This window comes from Otolemur garnettii, unplaced genomic scaffold, assembly GCF_000181295.1.
Source record: "Otolemur garnettii isolate 467f Iridium unplaced genomic scaffold, OtoGar3 scaffold00018, whole genome shotgun sequence".
NCBI classification, from domain to species: domain Eukaryota; kingdom Metazoa; phylum Chordata; class Mammalia; order Primates; family Galagidae; genus Otolemur; species Otolemur garnettii.
The window spans coordinates 26,325,489-26,333,198 of record NW_003852413.1 but is presented as its reverse complement, the minus strand read 5'-3'; the positions used below and the strand labels follow the sequence as shown (position 1 = coordinate 26,333,198).

General features: G+C 43.2%; 1 protein-coding gene across 1 annotated transcript in view; it reads left to right on the top strand.

Moving 5' to 3' along the window:
• The window catches only part of SKAP1 (src kinase associated phosphoprotein 1), a gene marked incomplete at its 5' end in the record, with an annotated part of 275,060 nt that extends 271,812 nt beyond the window's left edge, over positions 1 to 3,248 (top strand). The window contains one exon of the mRNA XM_012802982.2: positions 2,898 to 3,248. The remainder of the gene's footprint in view (positions 1 to 2,897) is intronic.
• Positions 3,249 to 7,710: the final 4,462 nt, after the last annotated feature.

Here is a 7,710-nt window from a genome sequence, read left to right as displayed (position 1 = left end):
CCATATACCAAGGGTGGCAGGTTCGAACCCCACCCCAGCCAAACTGGAACAAAAAAAAAAGCCAGGCAGGTACCTGTAGTCCCAGCCACTCTGGAGGCTGAGGCAAGAGAATCGGCTAAGCCCAAGAGATAGAGGTTGCTGTGAGCTGTGATGTCACAGCACTCTATTGAGGGCGACAAAGTAAGACTCTGTCTCTAAAAAATAAATAAATAAAAAGAATCTAGTATGATGATTCCTGTGGAATCCATTTAACTTTGAAGTTATAAAGAATATAGTTTGGGGGGGTGGCTCAAGGAGTAGGGCACTGACTGACCCCATATACCGGGGGTGATGGGTTCAAGCCTAGCCCCAGCCAAAACTGCAAAAAAAAAAGAATGTAGTTTGGGGCATGGTGCCCATAGCTCAGCAGTTAGGGCTCCAGCCACATATGCTGGAGCTGGGGGGTTAGAACCCGGCCCAGGCCTGCTAAAACAAAAATGACAACTACAACAAAAAAATAGCTGGGCATTGTGGTGGGCACCTATAGCCCCAGCTACTTAGGAGGCTGAGGCAAGAGAATCCCTTAAGCCCGAGTTTGAGGTTGCTGTGAGCTGTGATGCCATAGCACTCTACCGAGGGTGACATAATAGAACTGTCTAAAAAAAAAGAATATAGTAAGGTGGTGGCACACACCTGTAGTCCCAGCAATCAGAAGGCTAAGACAGGAAGATCACTTAAGCCAAAGAGCTGGAGGTGTAGAGTCATCATGATGATGATGTCAGAGTTTAAGACTAGTCTGAGCAACATAGCAAAATCTTGTGTGTATAAAAAATAAACTTAAGAATTAGCCAGGCGTGGTGACACACAACTGTAGTCTCAGCAATTTGGGAGGCTAAGGCAGGAGGATTGCTTTAGTCTAGCAGTTTGAGATTGTAGTGAGCTATGATTGCACCACTACACTCTAGCCAGGCAACAGAGCAAGACCCTATCTCTAAAAAAAAAAAAATTACATCGTTTGGCCTGGCATGGTGGTGGGAATGTGTAGTCCCAGCACTCAGGAGGCTGAGGCAAAAGCCTCAGTTGAACTCAGGAGTTTGAGGTTGCCTTGAGCTAGGCTGAAGCCATACCACTCAAGCCTGGAACAACAGAGTAAGAATCTGTCTTTTTATATATATGTGTGTGTATATGTATACAAATATATGGTTTGCGATTTATGAGCAAGAACCATATTGTATGTGTGTTTCTTTTTCTTTCTTTCTTTCTTTTTTTTCTTGAGACAGAGTCTCACTATGTCCCCCTCGGTAGAGTGCTGTGGCGTCATAGCTCATAGCAACCTCAAACTCTTGGGCTTAAGCAATTCTCCTGCCTCAGCCTCCCAAGTAAGCTGGGACTACAGGCGCTGCCATAACCCCTGGCTATTTTTTTGTTGTAGTTGTCGTTGTCTAGCAGGCTTGGGCCAGGTTCGAACCCACTAGCCCTGGTGTATCTGGCTGGCATCCTAACCACTGAGCATAGGCACAGAGAGTTTTAAACAGTGGGAGGTGGCGCCTGTAGCTCAGTGAGTAGGGCACAGACCACATACACCAAGATTAGTGGGTTTGAGCCCGGCCTAGGCCTGCTGAACAACAATGACAACTGCAACCAAAAGATAGCTGGGCACTGCAGCCAGTGCCTGTATCCCCAGTTACCTGGGAGGCTGAGGCAAGAGAATTGCTTAAGCCCAAGAGTTTGAGGCTGCTGTGAGCTGTGACACCATGGCACTCTACCAAGGGGGACATAGTGAGACTCTGCCTAAAAAAAATAAATAAATAAATAAAAATAAATAAAACAGTGGGAGTCAGTGCCTAGTTTGGGTGAGGTACCAGTGGGAGCCACTTTGATGCAGAGTAGATTTTGTTTAGGCTCCCAAGACTAGCATGATGTCACCAGCTCCATCTTCTGGCCTGAAATGGGAGTAGCTCTTTATTGCTGGGGGTGAAGGCCATCTGTGTGACGGTGATACAAACTGTCCTTGTAGTCTTCCAGGCCAGGACTTACTTTAGTGGGCAGCACCTACTGAGTGAATTCATTTAGCAAAATACATAAGAATAGAGCTTACTCTCCAATGCTGTTTTACAACTATAAAGCTCCAGCTTGGGCCAGTCACTTAAGGTTTGACAATGAGCACTCTGTTTCCTATCCATAAATGCCGAAAGGCTGGAACTTTTTTGTCAAACCTAAACAAATTCACCCTATTTCACTTGGTCATATATTTAACATTGTTTATCTCATTCTCTTTGACCCAACAATTCCACTTCTAGGAATTTATCTTGTAACTTGCACATATGCAAAATGATATATGCCCATAATATTCATTTTGTAATTGCAAATGACTGGAAGTGAACTAAATGTTCGATAAACAACTAGTCAGATAACTATAGTACATTTATTGAATTGAATACTATACAATAGTAAAAAAGAAAGGGAAGCTGTTATGGGATACATTCTAAAAAAAATTTATTTTTTTTTTTTGAGACAGAGTCTCACTATGCTGCCCTCAGTAGAATGCTGTGGTGTCACAGCTCACAGCAACCTCAAATTCTTGGGCTTAAGCGATTCTCTTGCCTCAGCCTCCCAAGTAGCTGGGACTACAAGCGCCTGCCACAACACCTGGCTATTTTTTTTGTTGTAGTTGTCGTTGTTTAGCAGACCCAGGCTGGGTTTGAACACACCTGCCCCAGTGTATATGGCCAACGCCCTAACCACTGGGCTATAGGCACCGAGCCGCAGGCAGACCTTTTGAGTCTAGGCGTTGGAGTAAGCTATGATGATGCCATTACCCTCTGGCTTAGGCAACAGAGTGAGACTCTCTCTCAAAAAAATAAATACACTAGAATAGGATAAAATGAACTTAAATCCATTTATTTTTCCTCCTTTAGGAAATATATCCTTTTCTCAATGCTGCCTTCATAAAGAAACTGATCACCAAGAGCTCCCACTTCCTACCCTACCTTTCCACTATCCCAATGGACTCCCCCTTTACTGAAGAGACCCAGGTAGTGACTGTGAACCACTGAAAAGAGGTGGGAAGAGACTCATTCATCACACCTGTTACTAAACCTGCCTAGTCATAGCCCATCCCCTGCTCTAAACATGTCTACATATCCACAAATGCCTTTTCCATGGGCTTTTCACAAGGAAGGTGAAAGAGAAGGAAACCTTAGGAGGAGGATTTTTTCATTGTTCTGGCTGGTTTGAAATGCACAAATAAACTTCAGATTTGGTTCCTTGCCATGTGTGATGTTGTTGAATTCCTTTTTGTAATAGTATCACAATGCCAGCTCTGGGCATTCTCACCACCTTCAATTGGGAAGGAGCAACCAGAGAGAAAATGAAAGCCCAAAGAAGGACACTTGCAATTGTCTTTCAGGGAAGAATCCGTCTCTGGAACCTAGGTCTGCTGGTTTCTGGTAGGCTTCTCAGTCTTCCTTTCGTTGGCTATTTGGTTATTTTTTCTTATGTATTAAATCTCTGAAATGAGACAGAACCAGAAGCAAGACCTTGGAGTCAACACATTAGAAAGTTCCTCTTCGGGCCTCGGGTTACTTAACAACCCTCTGTGTCCTGCACTACAAGTCCCAGGTAGTTGCTAAGAAAGTGCTTTGAGGAGGGTTTGAGTACGGATACAAGGCTTTCTGTTTTCTTTCTGGTAGCTTATACCTAGCACTCAGGCTACTTGTGCATTGAAAAGACAGCTAAACATAATGATTAAGAATAATGGCCAGGCATGATTGGCTCATGCCTGTAATCTGAGCACTTGGGAGGCTGAGGCAGGAGGATCCCTTGAGCTCAGGAGTTCAAGACCAGCCTGAGAAAGAGTGAGACTCTGTCTCTACTAAAAATAGAAAAGAAAAAAAAATACATATAACATCTACTATTAGCTCTTTAAGATCACTATATATTATATATATATATTTCTATATATTTTATATATTATATAAAATTTGTATGTGTATAAAAGGTCTGCAACCAGACAGCCTTAGAATAAATCCCAGTTCCCTGTTCCCTGTATTCTCGTTTTAGACATTTTAAGCCTCAGTTTCCTCATTTTAGAAGTATACTCTATTTCATTAGGTCATTAGGTAACTAGAGAGGTTAAAGAATTTAACAAGTATAGCTGGGTGAGGTGGCTCACGTCTGTCATCCCAGCACTGTGGGAGGCTACGAAGGGAGAATTGCTTAAGCTCAGGAGTTCAAGACTTGCCTGAGTGAGAGCAAGACCCTGACTCATTAAAAAAAAAAAAAAAAAAAACAGCTGGACACCACAACAAGGGCCTGTAAAGCCAGTGACTTCCAGTGGCTCAGGCAGCAGGATGCCCACAGCCCAAGTCTGAGGTTGCAGTGAGCTATGACACCATTGCACTCTGCTCAGGGCATAAGGTAAGACTCTGTCTCAACAACAACAACAACAAAAAGAATTTAACAATTATAACATATTTAGAACAATGCCTGGCATGTAGTGACTGCTCAATAATGGTTAGCTGTTATTATTACCTGACTCTCTGAAAAATTTCAAAGATAAGCAACTGAGCAGCTATAAAAACGTCTGTTCATAGCAGTCCTGGATTGGTAGTAGCCTTCCTCTCCTCTGTAATGACCACAGTCCTCTGTAGCTGCAGAGTCAGGCACTCATATCACCACAAGAGGGAAATCAGGGAGCAAAGAGGGATGTCAGTGGATTTCAAGTTTAAAAAAAAAAAAGAAACTATTCATTTCCAGATTTTCTGACTCAGGAATAAAAAAAGGAAGACCTCTTGTGTATGACAGATAAAGACATGGGTAGAAAAAATGATAATTTAAGCTTAGGAAGAAAAAGAAACAAGCGATGTAAAAGGCAATATAGATAGAAGCATTGGTAATGTCCCTTCCACTTTACATAGGGTGCTAAAGAAGAAGAAACCACTAGGTGGCAGCATATGAGCAGGTGAACCAAAGAGAACTAATGGCCTTCTGTTTTAGGAACCTTTGCACCAATCCCAGGCCACAGGTAAGAACAAAGGGCATTGTTCTAGAGTGTTGTTTTGTTTTGTTTTGTTTTTTTGAGACAGAGCCTCAAGCTTTCCCCCTGGGTAGAGTGCTATGGCATCACAGCTCACAGCAACCTCCAACGCCTGGGCTCAAGCAAGTCTCCTGCCTCAGCCTCCCAAGTAGCTAGGACCACAGGCGCCCACCACAACGAAAAGACAACTTTTTTTTTTTGCAGTTTTTTGGCTGGGGCTGGGTTTGAACCCACCACCAGCATATGGAGGTGGCGCCCTACTCCTTTGAGCTACAGGCACTGCCCCTGTTCTAGAGTGTTTAACAGAGGCACCCACGTCTAGAAGGCCGGGTGGCTAAGAGGTGGAAATACCACTGTGCAACTGCTCTGTGACTGAGAGACACCAGAAAAGGGGATACCAGAAGAGGAAGAGCAGGGGCAGGATGAGAAGGAGTTGAAAAAGGAACCAAGGTCAAGGTAACTTCTTCACACTTTACACAGTTCTATGCTGTCTAATTAACATAGCCATTGGATTCCAGCATTTAGAACAAAATGGTTCTTTCTCTACATGTAGGCCCAGAGAAATATGGTACCCTATGGTACCAGGAACACTGGTACACTGGTTCCACACTGGAACACTCAGACCCCTGACCCTTCTGGCTATAAAACTTCATGGAAGCTAGGCCTAGGTGGCTCATGCATGTAATCCTCAGCACTTGGGAGGCCGAGGCTGGTAAATTGCCTGATCTCACAAGTTCGAGACCAGCCTGAGCCAGAGCGAGACCCTGTCTCTACTAAAAATAGAAAAAGTAGTGGGGCGTTGTAGCTGGCACCTGTAGTCCCGACCACTGGGAAGCTGAGGCAAGAGGATTGCGTGAGCCCAAGAGGTTGAGGTTGCTGTGAGCTATGACACTACAGCACTCTACTCTGGGCAACAGAGTGAGAGTATGTCTCAAAACAAATAACAACAACAAAAACTTGATGTTAAAAGAAATTAAGTTAGCCCTAAAAGATATAAACAAATAGACTGGAAATCTGTCTGTTCTGCAGCTATTCTAGCTATCTCTGACTTTCTTGTAATATGCAAAAAAAAATGATAGAACTCTGACCCCACATCTCTGTTGGGGGTAGTTCTAAAGGAGACCTTTTGGAAGCAGCAGATTCCTACAGTCTGTTGGAATTAAACCTTACCCAACAAAATTGCTCCCCACTCAACAGACTCAACAGCTTCTATCTTCACCAAAGCCTCAGATGGCAAGAGATTAATCAGATTACCCTTTTCAGTTTGATTCCACTAACCAAATACCTACCTCGCTGCCGGTCACTGACTGGATAACTGGGGCATTAGACCACTTAACTACATTATGTGTAGGGTGGCTTCTTAATCACCACCAATTGTTCTGGCAAGTTAAACAGGAGAAGGATGGACATGAGAGGTTTTTTCTTCCTTGATTTTATTATGTAAAAAGGGGAAAAAGATAACTAAGATCCTAAATTTATTTATTTATTTGAGACAGAGTTTCACTATGTCACCTTTGGTAGAGTGCTATGGAATCATAGTTCACAGCAACCTCAAACTCTTGGGTTTAAGCAATTCTCCTGCCTCAGCCTCCCAATAGCTGGAAGTACAGGCACCCAGGGAAATTTTTGGTTGTAGTTGTCATTGCTGTTTAGCAGGCCAGGGCCAGGCTCAAACCCACAAGCCTTGGTATATGTGGCTGGCACCCTACTCACTGAGCTATGGGCGCCGAGCCAACATCGGGCTATTTTCTGTTACAGTTGTCATTATTGTTTAGCTGGCCCAGGCCGGGTTCAAACTCGCCAGCTTCAGTGTATGTGGCTGTCACCGTAACCACTATGATATGAGCGCTGAGCCTATTTATTTTAATTTATTTATTTTTTTATCTTTGAGACAGAATCTCAAGCTGTTGCGCTAGGTAGAGTGCTGTGGCATCATAACTCATAGCAACCTCCAACTCTTGGGCTTAAGTGATCCTCTTGCCTCAGTTTTTCTATTTTTATTTATTTAAGAGACAGAGTTTCACTTTGTTGCCCTCAGTAGAGTGCCGTGGTGTAACAGCTCATAGTAACCGCCAGCTCTTGGGCTTAGGTGATTCTCTTGCCTCAGCCTCCCAAGCAGCTGGGACCACTGGTGCCTGCCATGATGCCCGGCTATTTTTTGGTTGTAGTTATCATCGTTTGGCAGGCCTGGGCCAGATTCTAACCCGCCAGCTCTGGTGTATGTGGCTGGTACCTTATCCGCTTGAGCTATAGGTACCACCCTAAAATCCTAAATTTAGAAGTAAATATACATCTGCGGCCACAGGCCATGAGAGAGCAGTGGTCCCTGACTATACAGAAGAAAAAATAAAGTAACTGGCCTTTTTGCCTGAGCGAGCAAATGGTCACCTTTATTTAAAATACCCCAAAAAAACCCCGCATATATATACACACACACACACACATCTGCCCTTCACAGATAAATAATCAATTACACAGAATTTGATGATATCTAATGGATAATCTAATCTAGGGGTGGTACAACTTGGCCTGCATTGTCCAACCTGATATCTTAGAATATTAAATACTCTGAAAGCACTATTTCAGCTACATTTCATAAAAAATACATTTTCTCTAGTGTTTTCTCTGTCATTCATATAACAAAATAGTATTTATAGACACTGTTTTGCCATTACCTCAATTTTTTTTTTTTT